Genomic DNA, 25,337 nt, shown 5'->3' with positions numbered 1-25,337 from the left:
CACACACACACACACCACACACACCACACATACACACACAGTGTTTCATCAGCATGCACACACAAATGTGTGTTTATGCGTATTACGTGTGCATGCATGTTTGGGGGAGGGGGTCTCTGAAAACAGTACCCTCCCAGCACACACCTTGGCTGCATTCATCTTGAAACCAAAGCCAGGTCATGCGGATTCAGACCAGAGGCAAAACAGTACTGGGATGAGAAAGAAATTTTTAGAAAGAAAAAAAAAATTACTAGGCCACATAGAAGCATCCTAGCATCGAGTGTACATAAAATGATGGGGTACAAATGAGGTCCCCGCCCAGTGCCCACTCGGTGGGGGTAAGCACAAAGGCCTTTTCTGATGTGTCTTATTACATAAAATACAGGGCTGTGCTCTGGTGCCAACCCAAACAGCATGCAGCCCCACACGGCTGGCAGAAGGTGCCACCAAGAGATAATCGGGTGTCTCAGAATTTGTCAGTGCCACTGAAGGCTGGCAAGCATGACTCTGGGGGTCTTCGACTACGGTCATGGCTTCCCAAGAGGAAGAACTGCAGGTCACCGGTGCCAAGTTTACTTTTTTCTAGCGTGTTTCCTGGTGTGAATGGGACTTCTAGCCAAGTTCCTGGGGACCTGGAGCCCTTGGCTGCCCTCTCCCTACAACTTGCATCTGGCCTCCTGTTCCAAGTGTATCTGGCAACAAAGCTCACAGAAAAGTGTCATTAGGTGCCATTAAACTACAAGGATCATATGCAAAGCGGCTAACGGAGCCCAGAGGAGGCAGGAGGTGCAGCGGTAAAGCTGCTTATACACAACCCACTAGGAAGAGGACAAGGAGCCTCAACCAACGCAACTCCACAAACCACATGCTGTTGCACGTCACTAAGACTCGGCACGGAGGGCAAAATCTCAGGTGGGTGGGAGATTGCACAAAGTTTAGAGAAGAAAAATTGGAAAGCTCATTTGAAAACTTAGAATCCTGTTAATTAAGAAGGCAGAATGAATCTCTTAGCAGCTTGCCTGTCCCTACATGGTCCCCTCTACAGGGAGAGCTCCAGGTGCTAGCAGATTCAACCTTCTGAATCCAGCACATCCATGGAAACCCCACAGAACCTCCCAAGCCCTTCCCCAGTTCTGTAAAATAGGTCTCGAGACTACCATTCATTCACTGTCCTCAACGTATTATCTCCGTGCTTTTAAGTTCACATTTGCCTATTACTGACTTAATGTCTGTCTGTCTTCCCCTCAAGAGTGTAAGTTCCACAGCAGCAGCAAAAATTTTGTCCAGTGCCCTTCATCATAAATATCTGTTTACTGAATGGTCATTATCCTTTTCGTGGCTGTTTGAACAGAGCAAACCACAGAGAGGCATGGGAGGGGGGAGGAAAAAAGGAAGGAAGGGAGGGAGGGAGGGAGGGAGGGAAGGAGGGGAGAGAGAGAAGATAGAAAAGGAGGAGGGAGGGAAGGAAGGGAGGGGGAGGAAGGAAAGAAGGAAAGGAGGTAAGAAAAGGAGGGAGAGAAGGAGGGAGGAAGAGAGGGAGCTAGGAAAGAGTGAAGGAAGATGAAAATGATAAGGGAGAGGCAGAGGAGGGGGAAGGGAAGGGTCCTTTGAGCACCCAGTCTCCACAGGCACTGACTGAGTTCAAGTACATTGTGTCAGTTGAGTCTGTGAGTGGCCTGGTGTGGCTGTCTATCAGCTCCAGTTTGTTTACTGGAACTTTCTTTAAGATCACACTGCAACTGAGTAGCAGAACTGGTGTCTTGGTTTATTTTCCTGTTGCTGTGATAGCATAGCCAAACACCAGCAAATTAAGAGAAAGGCCTTATAGCAGCTCACAGTTCAAAGTACAATCCACAGTAATGGGGAAGTCCTGGCAGCAGGAGCTTGAAGCAGCTGGCCACATTGTAGCAGTTAGAAGAGAGCCACAAAGACATGTAAGCTATTGCTTGCTCACTGTCTCTGTTTTATGCAATACAGGTTCTCTTGCCCAGTTGATAGCCTGATCCACAATTGGAATGGTTCTTCCTACAGCCATATAATGGAATCAAGATAGTCCCTTAATAGAATACCCAGAGTCCATTTCCCAGGAGACTCTGAATCATGCTATGTTGACAGTTACCACAATCCATCACAACTAGGATTTGAAATATGATCTCTTTTTTCCCCTCCATTAATTTATTTATTTGTTCACTTTACATCCAGATAGATAACAGCCCTCCCCTCCTCCTAGTCCCCGCCTCACATAGCCCCTCCCTCACCCTCCCCTCCCTTTCTACGATCTTAAAGATGAGTCCACTTTATTTGGCTTTTTTTTTCTTTTCATATTTCCCTCCCTCCTTTCCATATCTGTACTTTTAAAAAAGCTTTTTTATTTTAATATAATGTTAGCAGAATGTGTTCTCATAGGCACCTTGTGACTTCGAATGACATCCTTGGAGCTCCTTCCCTTGTGTGACTTGTGCTAAAATTACATTTCTCAACAACTCATACAATGTGAACCCCACCAACAATGGGAGCAAGTCCAACTCTACAGACTCAGGATTTCTAAGAGTGTGACCTCAAAACTAACTCTCTCTCTCTCTCTCTCTCACACACACACACACACACACACACACACACACACACAGTTTCTATTTCACACACATTCACATATTCTCTATCTATCTCTGTCACACACACAAAAACACACATTTTAAGCTCCGCAGTAACTTAGATTCCAGCCAGGGTCGAGAACCACTTGCCCAGCATAGCGTAAGTCTAGATAAAATATTTCAATCTCACCATTTCTCACCTAATAAATGCTAAAAACCCATTCTCCTAGGCGCCTGATACTTCCCCTACAACCAAGTAAGTTGTAAGAGTTGAAAAATTAAATTCCTGGAGGCTGGAGAGATGATTCAGGTGGTTAAGAGCACACATGGCTCTTCTAGAAGACCAAGGTTCGTAGCCAGGCAGTGGTGGTGTGCACCTTTAGGGCCAGCACCAAGGAGGCAGAAGCAGGAGGGTCTCTGAGTTTGAGGCCAGGCTGGTCTACAGTGTGAGTCAGAAAAGCCAGGCCTACACAGAGAAATCCTATCTGGGAAGAGGGAGGGAGGGAGGGAGGGAAAGATTAAAAGAAACCTAAAGAGTCCAGTTCCTAGCACCCACATCAGCCAGCTCACAGCTGCCTATAACTCCTTCTCCAAAACAGATAGCACCCTCTTCTGGACTCCTTGGGCACTGCCTTCATATGCACGTGCCTACCCAAAGGCATGCTAATTACAATCAAAAATAATAAAATAAATCTTTTTTAAACAACTAAATTCAAAGTTAAGTTCCTCACTGTGCTAACTGAGTCACTGAACTGAAACTGGCAATAATTCACTAAAGTAAGCATAACAAGGTGTAAAATTCATTACTATACAAATTCTGCTTTGCAGGAGTCAGCAGATAGGAAACTCCAATATATAGCTGCAAACTTATGTGGTGGATGATATCAACATTGCACTCTGAAGGCGGGAGCAGGGAAGTCAGACACAGAGAAGAAAATGTCTCACAAAGGAAGTGGTGCTATGGGCAGCCTTTAATAACTGACTTAGGGGTACATGAGAGCTCGCTGTTGTGATGGTGAATCTCAGCTGTCCTCTTGGCTGGATTTCTAATCAACTAAAAGAAGCATCCCCAGTTGGTCTGTGAGGTCATTTCCTTGAGGAAAGGATGAACAAACCCAGAAGAGCCCTCCCCCTTCCCCTTCCCCACCCTCCCACATCCCCACAGTGAGCAAGTATGAAGAGATTTGAAGGGGAAAGGGGAGCTCCTTTTGGTCCCTCACCTTCCCTCCCTGCTGGTGAGCAGATTGACTCACCATTGCCATTGATATTTCTGCTATCCTTAGCTGACACCAGAACCCAGCTTCTTGGGTGGAAGTTCTCCAGGAGTCCTCCAGATCACCACTGCAATCCAGGTACTACGGAGGCGCTTGACAGAGCGGCTACCCAATTCTCAGCCTCTCAAGCATCATCCAGCTAGACTACTGTAAACCAATCTAATCTAGAACCCCTGTAAGGTATATTTATTCTGGGAGTTCTTCTCCTCTAGAGAACCCTGACTGATAAGCATCTTCACCACCCCACCCCCCCCATCGCTGGGATAATCTTGTGCACCGTGTAAAGGCTGTCTTTGCTTTATTCACATGATTTCTGTACCAGCAGAGTGTGTTAAGTACTGTCCCGACTTTGGTATTGCTACTCTAATTACTCAACACCTGCTCCATACTTTGTAAACATTCTTCCCCATCACCTTCTGATTGGTTTAATAAAGATCTGATGGCCTATAGCAGGACAGAAGGGGAAAGGTGGGACATCCAGGCAGAGATAGGAACTCTGGGAAAGATCGGACATTGGGAGATTCACCAGCCAGAACTGGAGGAAGCCGGATGTACCGGGAAGAAAGAGAGGTAACTGGCCATGTGCGGAATGTGGATTAGTATAAGCGAGTTATTAATCTACACAAGCTAGTTGAGAGCAAGCCTAAACTATAAAGCTTAAGCAGTCATAAATAAATATAAGTCTCTGTGGCGTTATTCAGAAGCTGGGTGTCAAGACAGACCATCATCATCATCATCATCACCATCACCATACTGTGCCCCATAAACAAGCATGTAATTAATACCATGAGTTTCAACTCAGAAGTACTAAATGAAAAAATACTGGAGGAACATCAGACACATGGTGGGCAAAAGCAGCTCAACAGTGTGCTACAGGGAAATGGGAAGAACTGACAGTAGAGAGCGATGAACAAAGCAGACAAGGAAACAAGAAACAGGAGGGGAAAGAAGGTAGCCAGGTAGACAGGGAATCATGGTCCTGTCAGAGAGTACGTCGGAATGTGAGCGCCCAGAGTGCTGCTCTTACAGTTCCCTGCGCTGGGGCACTTTTTTTTTTAAAGACTTGGTGCTTTTAAAGTATTTTCTGTCTTGTTAGCATTTTCGTGCTGACCACATGCTCTCTCAAAACAGCCCAAATATTAAATCCCTGCAAGGCTCTCTCTACTTGCGGTCTAGAGTCAGTGCGAAGGGAGGAGGCTGGCAGGGGCCCTGTGGGGAATCCCCTTTGCATGGCTACATCTTCCTTAGTTAGGGGCTACTCCATTCAGGAGCCATTATCAAAACAAAGTGTTGAAAAACAGCGCTCTGAAAGAAAAATATGGAAACAGACTGGGAAGAAACTTAGGGATGTGGTTATCTTTTCAAAATGCACCCTGAGTTTTGAAAGAGTTTTAGACAGGTTCGTTTTTATGTTGTTGTTGTTGTTGGGTTGTTTTGTTTTGTTTTGTTTTGTTTTAGATATAAACCCTGAAATGCTTACAATGGTGTGCTTCAAAGAATTGCTTCAAAATAATGTGGACAGCCGGAGAGACCTGCAAACTGGAGATTAAAGTGAAAAAGGAGTAGCCATGAGCTGGTAACTGTTGAAGCTTGGTGATGACTGACGGCTCATTAGAGTATGTTACTTCTAAGTGTGTCTGAAGTGTATCAAAATGTTTATAACAATGAAATTGCGTGGCTCATTAGAGTACGTTACTTTTGAGTGTCTCTGAAATGTATCAAAATGTAAATAACAATGAAATTGCCCTCCCCTGTGTGGTCTCCATTCCCTAAGGCAGGAGCAGGCTTTCTTCTTATGCCATGAGTAGGTCAGTACCTCAATGCCCAGAGCACTTATCCTGTGCTGGGGCAAAGTGGGGGAAGCTGGCCTCCTTCCGGGTCTTTCTAATTCAATAAATGGCATTGAATTTAATAAATAAATTGGATAAATGGGCAGAAAAACCATAAGATGACATCTAGCCCTTTCTGTGGGTCTTTGGTACAGTCTGTAATAGCTCATGCTCCCTGACAAGACAGTAAAGAAATAGTAGTGAGAAAATATTCATCCTTTGCCCTGTCATGATCTGCATAGGGAGACCAGGCATTGAGAAGAGTCTGGTTTTCAAAATACATCCTGGTAACAGACCACGGCAGCTTATCTTTTATTCAGCTATGGATTCCCTGGCTTCCTGCTTCACTTAATGGTGACATGTTTTCTTAGGGGTCCACGATGTCCAACTTCACAGGAATGACTCCTGGAAAGTCACAGAACTGAAATATGAGATTCTCTGGAAAGAGAAAGCCAATCTATAAAAGCGAATTAGTTATTTTCGACGTGGTTCGCTTTGTACTAGTAAACTAATATTTCAATAGCATTTCAGATTCTCATGTAGCCCTTAATGGGAACATTACTCAGTCCTATAGAAAAACAGAAGCCTTCAGTCTGTACTCCTGAATGAGTCATGATCACTGTAATGAACAAATATCACTTCAGGCAATGTCATAGCTCAATGTGTCAGAAGAAGTCACATTCTCTAGTCTTGGGCAACAGGTCTAGAAACTGTTTTGGGTAGTCACCTTCAGACATGTAAACCAGTTCATCTCCAAGACTGAACACAAGCAAAAAAGCACACTGTAAGAATAGTCCTCTACTCTCTATATGATCACAGGGACAAGTGAAAGGTATAGATAGGTTCATATATGCTCCCTAGTGTCTCATACATAGTGGTACCTAAAGATTATTCCCAATAGGGTTACAGTGTCTAGTCAAAAATCTAAGGGCTGGAGAGATGGCTTATTCCTAAAGAGCTCTCCATGTTTGGTTCCCAGCAGCCACACGGTGGCTCAGAACCATCTGTAACTCCAATTCCAAGGGTTATATATGCCCACTTCTAGCCTTCAAGGGCACTGCATTCACAATGCACAGGCATACACTGACACAAAATAATGATGTATACAAATTTTATTTTTCAATTTTAAATATATATGCACACACAAAAGCATATGTATATTTTTAAACATATATATGCACATACAAATATATGTTTGTATTGATTATGTACTATATATATATGCAGATGGCTTATTTAATTATTCCTGGATATAATAATCTTATAAAATTTCCTTTACATTGTGAGTTTTTTGTTTTTTTGTTTTTTATCTTAGGTGTATGAGAGTTTTGCCTGAATGCCTGGTTTCCTGCAGAGGTCAGAAGAGGGCATCAGCACCCCTAGAACTAGATTTACAGATATTTGTGAGCCACTATGTGTGGTCTGAGAACTGAACCCAGGTCCTCCAAATGAGCAGTTAGTGCTCTTAGGCAGTGAGTCATCTCTTAACACTACACTGCCCATTTTTAATGTATTGACTATCACTGACGTTACTAATGGGAAACTAGACATTCTTATTATTAGAGAGCAGGATGAAGGTTTGAGGGAGGTACTCCAGATTTACGTTGGGGGGGGGGGGAATGATTTTTAAATCTTCAAAAAAGTTGTTATATGCAGTAAATTGGAATACAGCTTAATAAGACCCTGTTTTTAAAAGGGGTGGGCTTAGGAGGGGCCAATAGAAAAGGACTCATTAGCTCTGGGAACTTGAGAGCTTCATCCTTACAGTGGGACTAGCAGCACCCCTACAGCAGATTGAAGGCAGCTAAGCAACATTTGTACTGACACTGAATACACAGAAGCTGGAAAACTCAAAGCTCAATTACCAAGCAAGCTACAGTGCTTGTTCTGTGTTTGGTACTGTGTTATGAACAAATGGCTGTTCATGAGAAAACGTGGTTAAACACTTGAATTTCTTAGGAATGTATTATATGTAACATGATGTCTTCAGTAGTCGCCATGACTTATTTAAGGATCACAGCAACTCCATGAGGGGTTATTTCTACTATTTCAAGGACTAGGTCCAGGTACATAGAGCTTCTGCACATACAGAGAATTGGCTTTCCCATATAACACAATTGCATTTAGTGTTTCAACTGAAATTGCTCTTCGTCACGTGGCTACTCGTGGGAGGCTTGTGGCTGAGCTGGGTCTGTGCTAAATATAAATCCCAGGATCCACAGAAAACTGTTGTGGAGAAGGACACGGTTCAGGTTTTCTGCTTCTCTCACGTGGCTTCTCCAGATACTACGTGCAGGTCATAAAGATGTTTGCCAGGAGCTGGAGGAGCATGACCAAGGTCTGCCAAAAGGCTCTAGACTCAATACAAAAACTAAGCCATCTACTCCCATGGGCTATGCTCAAGATATTTTAACCTTTCTGGACTTTAGTATGTCCCATCCCATCCTCCCTCACCCCCAAGGCAAGGATGGAAAACATTTGGTCAATCAACCAGGTAATTGGCTCAATAATTGATGCTCTGGTATTTCAGAGGAGTACTTTATCAACTTCACAGAGAAGGTCACAAGGATGACTGCTCTTGAGCAGCCCTGTGGCATCTCTATTGGACTCCACACCCTCTCCCTGAGGGTGTTCTGATGATGTTGGTAAGCCTGCCGGTCTGTCCAACATAAATTACTTTAGCAGGAAAGTAGGTGAATATTTGAAAGCCGGGACTGTGATTGGTGATTGCAAGTTGCTGAGTCTTGGGGATGTTTCTGTGTCCTGTGTATCCTGTGAGCTCAGAGTCCCAAGGGGCTCTGGTCTCTTAATGGATATGATGGTTGCCTTATCCTGCAGCAATTGCCATCTACCTGGACCTTCTGGGTTCCTGTTCATGGAGTCAATTGTCCCAGAACAGACTAAACACCCAGGGTCACTATCACTATCACATCTGGCTTTACGGTGGACATTCAGAATAAAATAAACAGACTAAACAAAAGGGATTTCAGTGACCCTGCCACCCTCTTGGTGCATTTGTAAGCAGGAAGATTGCCTAATTCTCCCTAAGAAGTTTCCCCATTCCTAAAAACAAACAAACAAAAACAAAAACACCCTTTCATCAATTAATGTTCTCACTGTTCCCAGCACCCACCATGGTTTGGGGGCTCCAGGTTAGTGCCCCAGAAAACAACTGAAAAATGACTTTTTCAGGGTGGTCCCTTTGTCCCTCATCTATACGTCAACTGCGTACAGATGAGACACATTCTCGATTTAAGTTCAACACGAGGCTCTTTGTGAGTACCTTCACTGAGGCTTCATTGAAGGGGAAAATCTGCAGACCTGACGAAACCACAAATTACATACAAGAAATCAGAGAACATAGTGGTGAAGAAAAAACATAAAGATATAAGGAGAGTCTAGATGCTTGATCTTTTTTGTACGTGTGTTACTTTATAGTTTTTTATATATATATATATTACTGTATATATAATTGTATAAAATATATAAATATACATATATAAATATAATATAGAATATATAGAAACATTTATATTTAATGGAAGCATCATATATATGATATATCATGAATATATATGTGTGTGTGTATACATATATGCATATATATATTAAATTTGAGTATGAGTCAAAGAAAGAATCCAGTGGGGAAGAAGGGTCAAAAGAGGCCTGAAACAGTTTACAGTAGGCAAGTTAGAGAACCAACCTAAATGCCCATCTACAGATGATGGATAGTGAAAATGTGGCAAATATACACAGAGGAGTATTACTCAAGCCTAAAGAATGAAGTGACGTCATTTTCAGGAAAATGGACAGACCTGGAGATAATGTTACATGGAACAGACCAGACTCAGACAAACACCACGTTTCCTGTCCTATGCATAATCTAGATGTTTAAAATGACGTGAAGTAGAAGGAGACTATCAGTTGGGGGGGGGAGGATAAAGGCAGGGAATAGGAAGATGGGTATAGTCAAAGCATATTATATATATGAGTGAAATGTTATAATAAAACTTACTATTAAGTGCAATTAAAAACAGGGTATATAAATGAAGTTTTAAAAATCAGAAATTAAAAAAAAAAAAAAAACAAAAAACTGGCTGAGTCAGGAGTATCGCCCAGTCAGTAAAGAGCTTGGGAAACAAACAAATTCAGTTCCTGCACCTGCATAAAAGCCAGGTACAGATACAGTGCAACAAGCATCTGTAAGATGCAGATACAGTGTGACAAGCATCTGTAAGATGCAGATACAGTGCAGCAAGCATCTGTAAGGTGCAGATACAGTGCAGCAAGCATCTCTANCAGCAAGCATCTGTAAGGTGCAGATACAGTGCAGCAAGCATCTCTAAGATGCAGATACAGTGTGACAAGCATCTGTAAGATGCAGATACAGTGCAACAAGCATCTGTAACATGCAGATACAGTGTAGCAAGCATCTGTAACATGCAGATACAGTGCAGCAAGCACCTGTAAGATGCAGATACAGTGCAGCAAGCATCTGTAAGATGCAGATACAGTGTAGCAAGCATCTATAAAATGCAGATACAGTGTAGCAAGCATCTGTAAGATGCAGATACAGTGTAGCAAGCATCTGTAAGCATCAGGAAGCAGAGGCAGGAGGATGCCTGGGGCTACCTGGCCAGCTGGGATAGAAAATTGGGTGAGTTCCCCATTCAGTGAGAGACTGTATTTCAAAAAGATAGAGGAATACACCTGATTTTGATTTCTGGCCTTCATGTGCATCAGCACCTGCACATGACATGCATGCATGCATACACACACACACACACACACACACACACACACACACACACAATGTGGTCATGTGCTAATGAACAGGGCATGAGCAAATGTTCAACAGAAGGGTAGGCTCTGGGAAATTAATTGCTAAGGAAAACGGGCAAAAATGATGACGATATAAACCCCTGGGGAAGGGAAGCCAGGAGAGGTGCTGAAGGTTGATCCACACCAGCATCTTCTGCCAAGATTTCTCCTGGGGTCCTCGAAAGCATGATATTACAAAATGTCTGAAATGGGCAGATGGGCCAGCTAAAGAGTTTCATGTGACACGGTGCCCAGTCCTCCTACGAGGAAGCAGGAGGTGCTACATGAGAGGCAGAGGAGAAAAATCGAATGGGCAGCCATGCTGCAAGCACAGAGAGCAGCTGGGCCCTAAGATGTCCTCAGTTCTCCTACAAGCCTCCTCTGTGCCACACCCGAGCACCAGGATACCTGGAAATAAGTGACTCAGAAACAATTCCTGGCCCAAAGACTGTCCCAGAATCTCAAAGGTCACAGGACACATTTGAAGAACTCCTGTCTAAACTGTAAGCCCCTACACATGGAGGGACCCATGGCTCTGGTCTGCATATGTGGCAGAAGATGGCCTTGTTGGATATCAGTGGGAGGAGCGGCCCTGGGGCCTGAGGGTGTTCAATGCCCCAGTGTAGGGGAATGCCAGGGAGGAAATATGGGAGTAGGTGGGTGGGTACGGGAGCACCCTCATAGAGGCAGGGAGAGAGGGGGATGGAATAGGGGGTTCCTGAAGAGGAGACCTGGAAAGGGGGAAACAATTGAAATGTAAATAAAGAAAATATAAAAAAAAAAAAAAACAAGAAAACAAAGGGATATAATGTTTGGTCAGTAGGGGAGATGAATGGAACTGAAAGGAATTAGGATGGCTCATAAAGATGAACATGATCAATAGCCATTGTATTACTGTCTCAAAGAAGTAATAAAAATAAAAAATAGTGGCCAAAACAAAAGATCAATTGTGTGTGTGTGTCTGTCTATCTGTCTGTATGTGTGCCCGTGTGTGTGTGTGTGTGTGTGTGTGTGTGTGTGTGTGTGTGTGTAGATCATTTGCATGTTCACTAGTGAGCAGGTACATGTGTGTGCATGTGTGGAGAAGCCAGACACCAATCCCAGACAGGCATTATTCCTCAGGCTCTATCCACCTGGCATGGTGCTCACCAATCAGACTAGATTAGCTGGCCCAGAAGCTCCAGAGATCACCTCTCTGCCTCCCTATCACTTGGATCAGAAGCACACTAGCATGTCATCTTTTTTATTAAACATGACTCTTGGGATTCAAACTTAGACCATCACGCTTACAAGGCAAATACTTAATGACAGAGCCATCTTTCCGGCCCAAAAATGCACATTGTTTTTTAATTAACTTTTTTCTATAATCTCCCAGTTCCAATTGTTTTGATCCTGGTTTTTTTTTTTTTTTTTCAACAAGCATTTCACTCACTGAGAGCTCAGGAAGTATAAGCTTTTGCACCTGCCCATTTCTATATCCCCAACTCTTCCTATGGCTTCTCATTGCAAGATCCAAAAGAAAGAAGAGCAAATTGGAATTTTACAAGCCAGGCATGGTAGCCATACTTTTAATCCTTTAAAGCTATGGATCTCTGTGATTTGGAGGCCAACTTGGTCTATGTAGCAAGACACAGGATAGCTAGAGCTATGAAAAAAAAACCAAAAAACCAAAAACCTATGTTTTCTCTATGTAAAGAAAAGCTATGTAGGGGTTAGAGAGAAAGAGAGAGAGAGACAGAAACAGAAAAACAGAGAGAGACAGACAGTCAGAAGAGAGAGGAGGGGGGAGGAGGGAAAGAAGGAGGGAAGGAGGGAAGAGAAGGGAGGAAAAGGGAAGGGGAAGGGAGGGGAGGGAAGAGAAAAGAGAAGACCCAGCATCTCTGCTGAGCATTGCCAAGACAGCTTCCTTCTTCCCTGGCAAAAGTCACAGTCTCCGAACATGCATACATTGTTTCATCTTTGTTACCAGAGGCTTTGCTAAACAATAACAACAAACAAGCATAAAACAAGAGGGGGGAGGAGGGGAGGGGAGGGGAGGGGACGAGACAGAGACAGAGACAGGAAGGAAGGAAGGAAGGAAGGAAGGAAGGAAGGAAGGAAGGAAGGAAGGAACTGAAGCCAATACCACCCCAGGGAAGAGTCCCTATTCTTCACATGTGCCAAGGGGCAAACAGGTAAGGTAAGAGAAGAGCCTTAGAGGCAGCCATGGACAGTAGGTGTCAGTCCCACAGGGCTTCACAAACTGGAAATAAAAGCAAATGGACATGAAAGAGCTGAGGAGAGAGATGTATAATCCCAGAAGGACATTCACTCACTAAGTCCTTTAACAAAAAGCCCCCAGATAGCTAAACTTTTATATATATATATATGACATATTATATATAATATGATATATATTTTTAAAATATTTTTAGCAGTGAGCGGGGTTGTGAAATATAAAATGACATATAGTGTTCTGCTGCCTTACCCACAAGATATCTCTCCTAAAACGTTTGGGTTAATTTATAGAATGTTCAGGTGATGTTCCCAGAGGCTTCTGGGAGGACACATGGAGTAGCCAACTTCCCTCGTGGCCTAAATGGACTACAAGGGTGAATAAGCCCTTGAGATTGAAAGACTGAATTCCAGGTCTCTTCTCTGCAAAAATGTGCCCACACTTCCCTGCAAACTGCCCCCACCCCGCGCCTATAATTTACACCCTTCTCATGCAGTCACGGGGTGGGGGAAGGGGAAGTTAGAGAGATGAATCCGTGGTTAAGAACACTTGCTCCTGTAGAGGCCTAGATTCAGTTCCCAGCACCCACCTAGTGGCCCACAACCATCAATAATTCCACTTTCAGGGGTTTCCAGCTACTGGCGCTATTTTGGAATGTTGTAGAATCTTGGGAAATGGGGACTATTTGGGTGAGGTAACAACACAGGGGTGTCATCTGGGATTTTAGACTAGCCCCACTGCTGACTCAAACTCTCTGCTGATTTGTCTATGCAGATCCAGCGTCCTAGTGCCAAGACCTTCCCTACCAGGAACCTGTGAGCTAGAGCAGATCTTTCCCTTCCTTGAACAGTGAGAAATATAATAGACACCACCCCCACCACACACACACACACACACAAGGAATAACCAAGAGGCAGTTAGATGGAAGCCCTCTTCCCCAAACACACTTGTCTTGCTTTCATTTCGATTGCTATGATAAAATACCCTGACAACAAAGAACTCTGAGGAGACCGGGTGAGGCTGCTTTTCCCATTTCCGTGTCAAAGTCTATCACCATGGGGAAGCCACAGCAGGAGGAGTGTGAGGCAGCCCTGTTCACAGTTAGGGGCAGAGAGACATGAATGCATGCATGCTTAGAGCTCAGCCAGCTTTCTCGACTCTCACACGGACCAGAATGACACTACCAAGGACTGCTGCTGCCTCCGTTCAGAGTCTTCCTGGACCTATTAAGGCACTCAAGACAATCCCCCAAACACACTCATAGGCTCATCTCATCTAAAGTCTTCCCAAGAAATTCTACCTCAAGCTGGCCAGTAGCACCAACCAACCACAACACCTAACTTTAGTCTGGGCTGCATTCCTTTGGTCCAGGCTGCACCTACAACCTTTAATGTCCTGGAATATCTTAGTTTTTTTTTTCCTCTGCAACACACACACATACACACACACACACAAAGTTCAGCCTGGTTCTTCCTCCCAGCCCCATGCTCTCAGAAATAAGACCCAGATTCAAAATATATATCAACACCTTGATTCCTTGGCCACCCAGCTAGACTCTTCTCTTACTAGATCATAACTTAAATTAATCCACTGACTCCAATCTACAGTCTGCCTCATGGCTGGTTACCCGTGTTCAGGTACCATGTATCTATCTCATCATATCTTCCTGGGTAATCTCCCATGCCTTGCTCTATCCCAGAGTTCTTTCTTCTCCCGGATGTCCCACCTTCTATTCTACCCTTTCCTATTGGCCATGGGTTGTTTTAATTGACAAGTTGTGCATCCATACAATAAACAAGATGATCTCTCTCTCTCTCCCTCTCTCTCTCCCTCTCTCTCTCCTTCTCTCTCTCCCTCCCTCCCTCCCTCATGCCCGCGCGCACGCTCACACACACACACACAGAGACAGACAGGGAGGCAGAGACAGAGAGGCAGAGATAGACTGACAGAGACAGACAGAGACAGACACACAGACTGACAGACTGACTGACTAACTTCTAGCATTTTAGCATTATCATATTCTCACAAACTGCCCACCATCCCTTATCTCCTCTGCTCTCCCTCCCTCTTACAAGACTACAGAGTGATCTGTGTATTCATTTGCTGCTGTTCACAAGCTGGGGATTACTCAGGACCCTTAATACAAGGTCCAAAGCAAGGCCCGTGCAGGTACGCCCTGTGCTAACCTCTCAGTTGCATAATGAGTTGTTACTCCCACTGTGCAGATGAGACACTGAACTTTAGAATGAGCAAGTAAATAAGCTACAATATTCCAATGAGATCAGAAGGGAGCCAGGCGTGCCTGGGTCCTGACCCGTACTTCCCTCACTGGGCTATGTGAAGTGTAGCATGGGCCTGGATATAGTCTGGGCAGCTTTCCTGATGTCTATCTGTTTGCCTTCTCATTCAGAACCCCAGGGAACTGTCCAGTCAAGTAGAGGTATTGATCAGCTTCCATAAGAGTGCAAATCAAGTCCTCACCTCTGGCTACAGCGAGTACCACCTCTGTCTCTAGATCCCTGTTCTACAAGGTCCCCGACCCCTGAAAACAACAGCAGGATCTGCTATATGCATGTCTTGACTGCTGACGTGTGCAGTGGCCCCTGCAATCAATGAAAAATAACAGACAGGGCCAATGAACTAGTCCTGCTAGTCTCTAGGGGGGTATTTTGGAGGGTTGAGGTTTTTTATTTAGATTTTATTTATTTATTCTTTGTATATGAGTCCACTGTAACTGTCTTCAGACACACCAAAAGAGGGCATTGGATCCTATTACAAATGGTTGTGAGCCACCATGTGGTTGCTGGGAATTGAACTCAGGACCTCTGGAAGAGCAGTCAGTGCTCTTAACCCACTGAGCCATCTCTCTAGCTCCCTGTTAGTCTTCTGGACACACAGATCTATAAGATACATCAACAGGCTCCTGGGTCTGATAGAAACAAAGTCTTGTCCCTAGCTGTGACCGCTGCACTAACTTTCCCTTCTTCTTTCAACCCATTATCCCTCCGACTTCTTGGAACACAATTGACATTTGGAGCTCTGGAGGGAGCGGATAACAGAAACGTGAACTGAGTAGCAATCTGGGTGCTGGTGCAATATGCCTTGTTACTCAGGCCGTATGGATCAGGAGATTCCACGGTAATTGGTGGAAATACAAACAAACAAAAAGCTAACCCACCATGGATATCAGCCAACTTCCTTGCCTCAATTTCCCAGGGTTCTCACAACAAACCTACAATGGTGGGTTAGGGATAGAGGCTGGGCATACATATGGCGCTACGAAGCCCTCTTATCAATGATCAAGCAATAGCAGATAACCCAGACGCGTAGAACAAGAAGATTAGCTGGCTCTTGGGTGGAAAGTCGCTCACAGTGCTATCTCCATTCAGGAGAGGAGAGAGCAATTCACAGGACTACAATTGACACCTATGTCAGATACAAGTGTACCTGGACTGCGTCTGCCCATGGTACCCCTTTAATCACCACTCTGAGCACACCGGAGTACCTAATCCACTTCATGGTGCTTTATCTCCTTCAGACCAGGAGATTGACATACCAAGGAGGGTCATCAACGAGTGTGTGGCTGCCCCCACTGTAGATACTACTACTAGGAAGAAGACGATGAATGGAAACTACCACAAATCACAAAGCGCCTTGAATACACCTAACCTACCGTACCTTACAGCTTACTAGCGCACTATTCAGCTAGAGTATTGGCTGCTGATGCTCCCTATCATGAGGAAGTCATATAGTGAGGCTGGGGGCTTGGCTCCATTGGTAAAGTGCTTGTCACACAAGCATGAGGACCTTAAGGTCAGTCACCAGCACCCATATAAAAGAAAATCAGTCCTATTAATGTGTGCCTATAACCCAGCCCTTCGGGGGAGAGAGGAGCACCCTTGGTGCTGGATGGCCATCTAGTCTAGCTGAAGCAATAAGCTCCAAGTTCAGTGAAAGAGCCTGTGCTCAAGTCATGGGGTGGAGAGCAATTGAGAAAGTCAATTGATGTTGACCTCTTACCCGCTTCACACACACACATACACACACACATACACACACACATATACACACACATACACACACACATACACACACATACACACATATACACACACATACACACACACATACACACACATGCACACACATACACACACATATACACACACATACACACACACATACACACACATACACACACACATACACACACACACACACACTTGTAGGTGCTCGGACACGGGAACAAGTACACATACATGTACATATATGCATACATACATACATACATATACACAGAGTATCAAGTATCAATGATTGCTGAGGGAAAGATGGAAATTGAAAACTCAAAATACTATCTCTAGGGAATGTCTATGGTTTTTCACACCATCATTAATTAAGTCAAATCACTAGTCAAGCCATCATGTGTCAAGGGCTATCTGTAATCTTATAGATGATGCCCTGTCATTCCAAAGCATCCAGCTGAATCAAAGAGTGAAGTACTCCAGTCGAGGCTCCGATCAAGAACTGGCTCAGGAGAATGGCAGCCTACCATTCCCACATCCGTGACCCTACTCTCACATTTTCCCACGAAGGCTAACTCCCTGCGACAGAAGAGAGGTGTCAAGATCTGGATGGCAGCTGTCCTCATTGTTTCTGGGGTGTCCTTTCTTCTTAGCCCTTTCACGAATCCGGGCTCAGGAACACATGACTACATAGGCATAGCATGATATTTCATCTCATTGTCAACTGGGTTAAATTTGGAATCATCTGGGCGATACACCTTTGGGGGTCTCTTCCAAGGTACCTCCAGAGAGATTTAAGAGAGACTCAGCTTGAATGTGGGCTAGGCTGGGTTCCCAGACTGAATGAAAAAGGGAAAACAGAGAAAGTTAAGCATATCTTCCCTCTTTTTCTTTCTCTCTGCTTGCTGATCTACTTAGACATAAGGAAGTTCTACTACCCTGGCTAAGAGGCTGTTATCTATGCCTGCTGCCTGTCATCAAGTTACAAAGGGCCCTGTCACCAGAAATGCAGGCCAAAATTAAAGCCACCTTCCTTTGGGAGCTTCTTGTCAGGTCACAGCAGTGAGTAGAGTAACCATACACAAACATACACACCTATGAATAAACTTCTAGCTACCAGGCACACAAACATACAGACAACCATGCGACACTTTAGAACCCAGGAGTTCACACTTAGAAGCAAAGGGGTACTAAATGAGATTGGGAGAAAAACTTGCGTTTTCTGAAGTAAAGTCTGGGTTCCTGGAAAACCTCTTGTGCTTTATAAACTGAAGATAGAGGACTATGTTAAACTGGATGAGGGTGGCTCTAAACTCTCCCTGGGTCACGGTGTGCTCTGAGACAATGGCGATCCTTCACACCACCCCGATTCACCTCACAGGGTGTTTGTGGGTTTGTGTTTTGATTTCTGTTTAGCCTTCTCTCATGACCATGTCCACAATGCCACATGCACTTCTTTTTGAAATGAGGAACCCTTACTTCAACAGCCCTGAGAGGGCCACCTGCATACTCACATCTTAACCAGTCTATGAAGAACAGGGCATGGTCCATCCTTTGATGGCTAATTGATGCTCTTATCCCTACCCATCAGCAACACTGCAAGGGCTTCTAATGGAAAGGAGGGGAGTCCAGGAGCATCACCAACAGCGGAAGCTCGCACTAGCTACTGAATTAACCCACAGTCCAGAGCGGACAGCACAACATAAAACTTTCGAACTTAGATGTTAAAACTTTCCCTCCGGCCTCCAGCATTGTCACTGTCTCGGAGCACACTGTGACCCAGGGAGAGTTTAGAGCCACCCTCCTTCCAATTTAACATAGTCTTCTATCTTCAGTTTATAGAGCACAAGAGATTTTCCAGGAACTCAAACCCTAATTCAGAAAATTCAAGTGTTCTCCCAATCTCATTTATTGTACTTTTGCTTCTAAGACCTTGGCCCAAACACAAATATTTATCTCTGTTTGAGTCCTTGCGCTGGCTCCCAGACACTGACTTTCAAGCTTCTGAGGCCATTCAGGGGCACTAAATTCCGAATTAGACATGCTGCCTTCTCAGCTCTCATCCTTCCGAAGAGAAGGGGGTACTGAGTCAGAGACCCTGCAGGAGTAAAGGAAACAGCCACACCAGCTGCCAGGAAGAAGAAACAAATCTGTGGCTTAGAAGCCAAAGAGTAAATATCAAGGCGACCTGCCACTTCTGTGTGCTCCTGAGGTCTTTCTGCCATCCAGCGGAACACAGCATTCAGAGTCCAAGGAGTTTTACCACCGTCTCAAACGGCTGTGGCACCAGAAAGAGACTGGCCTGCCCAGCACTTTAATTCTTTAACAGTTCTATCTATCTATCTGAAAAGGCTTACCACAGGCATTCTCAACCCCAGTGGGCTGAAACCCAGTTGGGGTTGAATAGCCTTTTCACGGGGTTGGAGTATCAGATGCCCTGCCTGCACATCAGGTATTTACAGTATAATTCATAACAGTAGCAAAATTACAGTCATGAAGTAGCCATGAAGATAATTTCATGGTTAGGGGGTCACCACAACAAGGGGAGCGATATTAAAGGGTCTCAGCATTAGGAAGGTTGAGAACCACTGCCTTGACGCAAAGGCGTTGATTGCAGTCATGGTTCAAGAGCAACCATGGGGGCTGGGGCAGCCTAAAGCATGTGCCCTTGGGTGTGGCTCTCACAGCTTTGTCAGGCAGAGGGGACGTGAAATCATAACTCCGGATCTTATTTCAAACCCCAATCAAAAGGTAACTCTGTGATCAACCAAAAAAAAAAAAAAGAAAAAAAAAAAAAAGCTCGCTTTTGACAGTAGATACAGTCACTGTTGAGGCTAGGGCAGTAGATACAGTCACTGTTGAGGCTAGGGAAGAACATGGAGGTATAATATTTGCCTAGCATTTGGAAGCATGGGGTTCAATCGTCAACACCATAAAAAAAAAAAGGTTGGGGGAGCAGAAAAGAAACCACAGCAAGAACTGATAGAAGACAAAGCGAGACTAGTCAACCAGCCGATCAGCACCGTACTCAGTCCAGAGTCTATATAGTAGTATGTTCTGCTCTGATCTCTCTCATTTGTGCTGTGATTTGTATGGGCTCGACATTATCCAAGATCATACACAACAGGAAAAATAATTTACAGTGAAATAGCATACTGCATCCTATGATAAACTTCCATAACACACCACACCATGTGTGTTCCTTGACCCTCTTCCTTCTAATGACACTCTGGCTTCTCATTCAGCGGTAGCCACTCTGGATACATTCAATCAACATTCACAGGCGTGCTCTGAGTCAAGGCTTCAGGAGCACTCATTTGCATGCCTTAGGTTTTTAAATCCGACTCAGAATCATCTATTTCAGTCTGGAGAATTAAGCTGCATTCAGAAAGCCTTTCTGCTATTCCACCATGGAGAAATTAGGGACACCCCCCTCATACACCATTGGAACATCTGCCAGAGATGGAGAATTAGACAGATAAATGACTCAGGGGGAGGGGAATACATCTTCTGAATGCCCTGACTTGGGGGTGACAGTGGATAGCGGCTGCTTACTGCCAAGCCTGATGACCTGGGTTCCATCCCGGGAAGCCAAGGGTTGGAATGGAGAGAAAACTCCCACAAGTTAACTTCTGAACTTTACACACGTGTGGGGGCAAACAACACACACACGCATACACACACAAACACAAAGGGGGTGTTACTTAATTAATATCTAGAGCCATGATCACATTCTGTATTTTAAAGCATCTTCAACTCTTTCCTGACCAATATTTATTTGTAAATATGCTCTATTCTTCTCTAGTCCTCTTGGCTAAAAACCATTTCACGTCTAGGACTCCAGGTTTCTTACTGAAGAAAAGAAAGAATAATTATACCACTGATGCTTTAAAAAAAATAAAATAGAATGTTGCTTTTAAAAATAAATATAGACTTCAGAAATGAGTTCAGAAAGGAAAAGCATACGATGTGGGTTTGGTAACTCCTGCCTACAGTCCTGGTAGCTGGGATGCTGAAGCCAGAAGACCTTGAGTTGGTGACGTCAGTCAGCCTGAGCTGCACAGAGTTCAAGATCAGCCTGGGTTCCTCAGCAAGGCACTGTCTCAAAACAAAACCGAAAACAAATAACTCGAAAAAAGAAATCACAACTCTTCCAGGAAAAATATTTACTTAAAATTTAGAAAATTGGGCTAGAGGATAGCTTCATGGTAGGAGCATTTGCCCATCATGAGTAAGGCCCTAAGTTCAAATCCCAGAATCATCTCTAGGATGTTGATGATGGTGATGGTGGCGGTGGTGATGATGGTGGTGGTAATAATAATAATTTAGAAAAATTAAGAAAAATCAAGAAAAACATAAGGAGAAAACTTAAAATTATCCAAATTTCACAACTCCCATAAAACTGATGTGACAATTTTGGCACAGTAAAAAATTGTTTCACGCACGAACTTGAAACCATGTTTGTTGACACAGATATAGAATGTTCTAGGACCACAACCATACACAATTGTCCAGACAGTGCTCTTAACCCTTAGCATTTTATCGTCACTCACTTCTCTAGACATCCATTGTCTTTCTATAACATTTCCCTAGTTGCAATATAGTCCCAAGATGCTACGAAAACCAGTTATGCAGAGACATATTTATGCGTGCTTGTTAAGTAATCTATTACATAGTTACATGGGCATGAGTGATGTGTGAACTGCATGCATTAGCAATGTGTGAAATGTGTCTGGCACCTTAAAGAAACAAGTTGAGGAGTGAGCTAATGTTCAGCCATTGGCTTCACACAAGCTGAAGTCAACTGATTTCAATAACATTCTGACTGAAACAGATAAAGACATTAAAACCCAGGCCGCAGCAGGCTGCTCCCCTCTAAAGCAAGTCAGCAAACAGAGAACACCTCTAGACGGGGAGACCTGCTAGTCTCCAGAGAAACAGGCCGTGATTGTTTTCAAGACGTACAAAATCCTATAGCTAAACTGTTTCGCTGTGCTCTGAGGGTTCTGCCTCATGTGAAGCCCCGGTGACCCAAAAAGTGACGAGACTATACTCTTTCAAGGACTTGCAGGGCTCTCCAAGTGATTCAGAAATCAGATTCAACAACTGACATTCTGAATGCTGGCGTCCATCAAACACGGCGTGGTGACCATGACATGACAAAGGCATAAAAGTCAGCAAAGGTTGGAACGACCGTGCTCATGAGCTAAATAGATTTCCTCCTTCTCCTATCCTACCTATAAGCTTATTAATACATGCCAAGTCAATTAATTTGCCTGCTATGACGTTGTTATATTTCTAAAATTTTATTAAGCTCTTACTACGTGTATGAGTGGTGCTAGGTAGAATAGAGACCAAAATGAAAGAGAGATGACCTCTGCTGTCGGGGCACACACATCTTACTGTAAGTCGTAGCTATGTGCCAAGCAATCACACTAGGAACAAGATGTAAGTAAAGAGCTCTGAGAGAAGCCAAGAAATAGCCAGGTGAGGGCATCTCACGCCTGATTCCTAGAAGAGTCTGTGAGGGAGTAAGGGTGTGTGGTAGTTACTCTTCATTGTCAACGTGGTAGGATTTAGAATCGCTCTGAAAACAGACCTCTGGGCGTGTCTATAAGGGAGCTCCGGAACTGGGTAACTGAGGTGAGGTGACTTATGCTCGGGTGGTCAGGATTATCCCATGGGTCCTGGATTGAACAAAAAAATGATAAATGCAGGCTGGAGAGATAGTTCAGTTGTTGTTAAGAGCTGACACTACTCTTGTGATAGATCCAAGTGGCTCACAACCACCCATCTATAACCCCAGTGCCAGGAGAGCCGATGCCTTCTCTGCCCTCCATGAGCCCCTTCCTATACCTACACACACATACAAGTAATTTTGTTATTAATAAATCCTTTTTTTTAAAGGGGACAAAGGGAGCTGGAGAGATGGCTCAGTGGGTTTAGAGTGCTGACTGCTCTTCCAGAGGTCCTGAGTTCAATTCCCAGCAACCATGGTGGCTCACAACCATCTGTCATGGGATCCGATGCCCTCTTCTGTGTGTCTGAAGACAGCTACAGTGTGCTCACATACAATAAATAAATAAATAAATAAATAAATAAATAAATAAATAAATGGGGCAAGGCAAGCAGATCACTGGAGTTCATCTTTCTCGGCTTTGCTAAGTCCAAGTGTGACGTGACCACGTGACCAGCTGCCCAGACGTCATGCACGGTAGACTGAACCCCTCCTCCTCGGTACTCTGTCACAGCAGGGAGAAAATGAACTAAACAGCTGGACGAGTAGGGAAGGGGGTGGGGGTGGGGTTAGAGGGAAGCATTCTACTTCAGAACTGGCAGGAACACAAACGCAAAAGAGAGCAAGGTGCCTCCTCTGCAATGTGCAGCTCTATGTGCAATATCCAGGCACAGTGCACCAAGAAACGAGAACAGATGCAAGCGGATGAAGGCACGGAGCACAGGTGAGTGTGACCCCATGGACGGGCATGACAGTTCTCCTTCAGATGAAGACCTTTCTCCAGTCTTACACGAGAGGCATGCAGTAAGACCTCACACATCACTCGTCCTGGATCAGGACGTCTTCATCCTTGACACAAACGTGAATGCATTCTTCTAGTGCAAAGTCAGGCCCTCCACTGGGCTCCACATTAGTCCATCCTTGTCCCAGGAAGGATGTCTGGACAACTTCCCCTCCCTCAGGGCTGTACCCTCCCTGGAGGAAAGATTTGAGAGCCTTGAACTCTCTCTAGTACCACCAAGTTCCTCCTGCCTGGTGTACCTCTACCAGAAAACAACTATGCTCTTGTATTTTCCATTAAAACAACAATTTTCATCAGCCAGGCCTGATGGCACACAACTGAAATCCCAGCCCTAGGGAGGCTGAAGCTGGAGGATCCCAAGTTTGAAGCCAGCTTGTGCTCATAGCAAGTTCCTGTTTCAAAAACAAACAAGCAAACAAGTTAAAAAAAAAAAAAGCTTTTTTTATCCTCTCCACACACGCGTACATATGTAACCCCTACAAATATGGGGCCTATTTCCCCAGAGAACCTGCAATAGGTCACAGTGGTTCAAAACCTTTGTCTTAGCCTGGGGAGATTCATACAAAAGTCTACAGAGCCCCAAAACCATAAGTGGGTATGATTTGGACCTGAATAGTTGTGTCAATTTAATAACAGGGAGCCAGCCAAGGAAGCAACACAAAACAAGGAACGCCCTGCAGGCCGTGCCACGTGCAGCTCATAACAACAGTGTGTTCTGCAAGCACCTGGGTCTGCTCCTAGCTCATTGGCCACTCCTTCTCAGACTCCTTCGCTTCACCCCTAAGTGGCTTGCTCTTCCTTCTCTTCCTGTTCCATTACAGGCTGCCATTGCTTTAGAGGGTGGCTCCAAATAAAGCCCACAACCTCGAATCATAGCAATTCCTCTCAGAGATCTCAGGCAAGTCTATACATCCAAATGCAACTACTGCTTTCGCGTGTGTGTGTGTGTGTGTGTGTGTGTGCGTGTGTGTGTGTGCGTGTGTGTGTGCACATGTGTATGCAGGTTGGCTTGCCCATGTGTGTGCATTTGGAGGCCAAAAGTTGACATCAGGTACTGTCTCTCTCGATCACTTTCTATCTTGTGAGTCTAACCATCCTGGAGTGACTGGACAGCAAGTCCCCTGGATCCTCACGTCCCTCCCTCACAGGAGTTTAGAAATGTGCGCCACCACACCTGGGTCCTAGAGACTGAACTCTTAAGTCTCTGCTTTCACACCAAGCACGGCACCTGACTGAGCCATCTTACCAGCCCCTTGACACTTTTCTTCCTATGAAACCCTCTGCATACTCACTCAGACCAATCACCATCAAGCTCCTCTCTCCTTTGTGTCTTGTCTAATCCAATAGGAGATCCCGCTGATTTGTCTCTAAAAGATAGCCTAAACCTGCCCACTTTTCTCCATCTATCTTGCTAATGCTGCATTCAACATCACCACCACCATCATCATCACCATCATCTTTTTCCTGGATTTCTACACCATCCTTTTAATTGGTCTCTGCACCTTCTCTTTCATCTCCTTCTACCCTGTGCCACACAGTGCAAGAGTAATAAACAAGCAGGGACTGGATAAAGCCATTCCTGCACTGACTTCCCCCTGAGGTTGAAGTGAAATGCCCTCCTTGCACCAGGCTATGAAAGACCTTTGTGACATTCTCGGTGGTTTCTCTGACTCCATTTCAAGTCTCTCCTAATTGCTCTGTTTGTTAGTCATTCTCTCAGTTTCAGCTCCCTTAATCCAGTGAACTGAATGACGTGTGTCTCTAGAACTCTGAGCAAACTGTTTACCTGAAACACTCGTTCCTTCCCAGCTTTCCTTCCTAATCCCTCCTCATCCTTCTGGCTTCAGCTAAATGTCATCATCAGCGAGAATCTTACTCATCAGTGCTATGCACAGTGTGTCTGTGCACAGTGTGTCTGTGCACAGTGTGTCTGTGCACAGTGTGTCTGTGCACAGTGTGTCTGTGCATAGTGTGTCTGTACACAGTGTCTATGCAGAGTGTGTCTGTGCACAGTGTGTCTGTGCATAGTATCTATGCAGAGTG

At 44.5% G+C, this 25,337-nt stretch overlaps 1 protein-coding gene across 1 annotated transcript in view; it reads right to left on the bottom strand.

Moving 5' to 3' along the window:
• The window catches only part of Map2k6 (mitogen-activated protein kinase kinase 6), a 117,442-nt gene that overhangs the window by 39,433 nt on the left and 52,672 nt on the right, over positions 1-25,337 (bottom strand). The window lies entirely within an intron of this gene.

This window comes from Mus caroli, chromosome 11 (genome assembly GCF_900094665.2).
Source record: "Mus caroli chromosome 11, CAROLI_EIJ_v1.1, whole genome shotgun sequence".
Lineage (NCBI taxonomy): Eukaryota > Metazoa > Chordata > Mammalia > Rodentia > Muridae > Mus > Mus caroli.
This window is presented reverse-complemented; position numbering and strand designations above follow the sequence as displayed.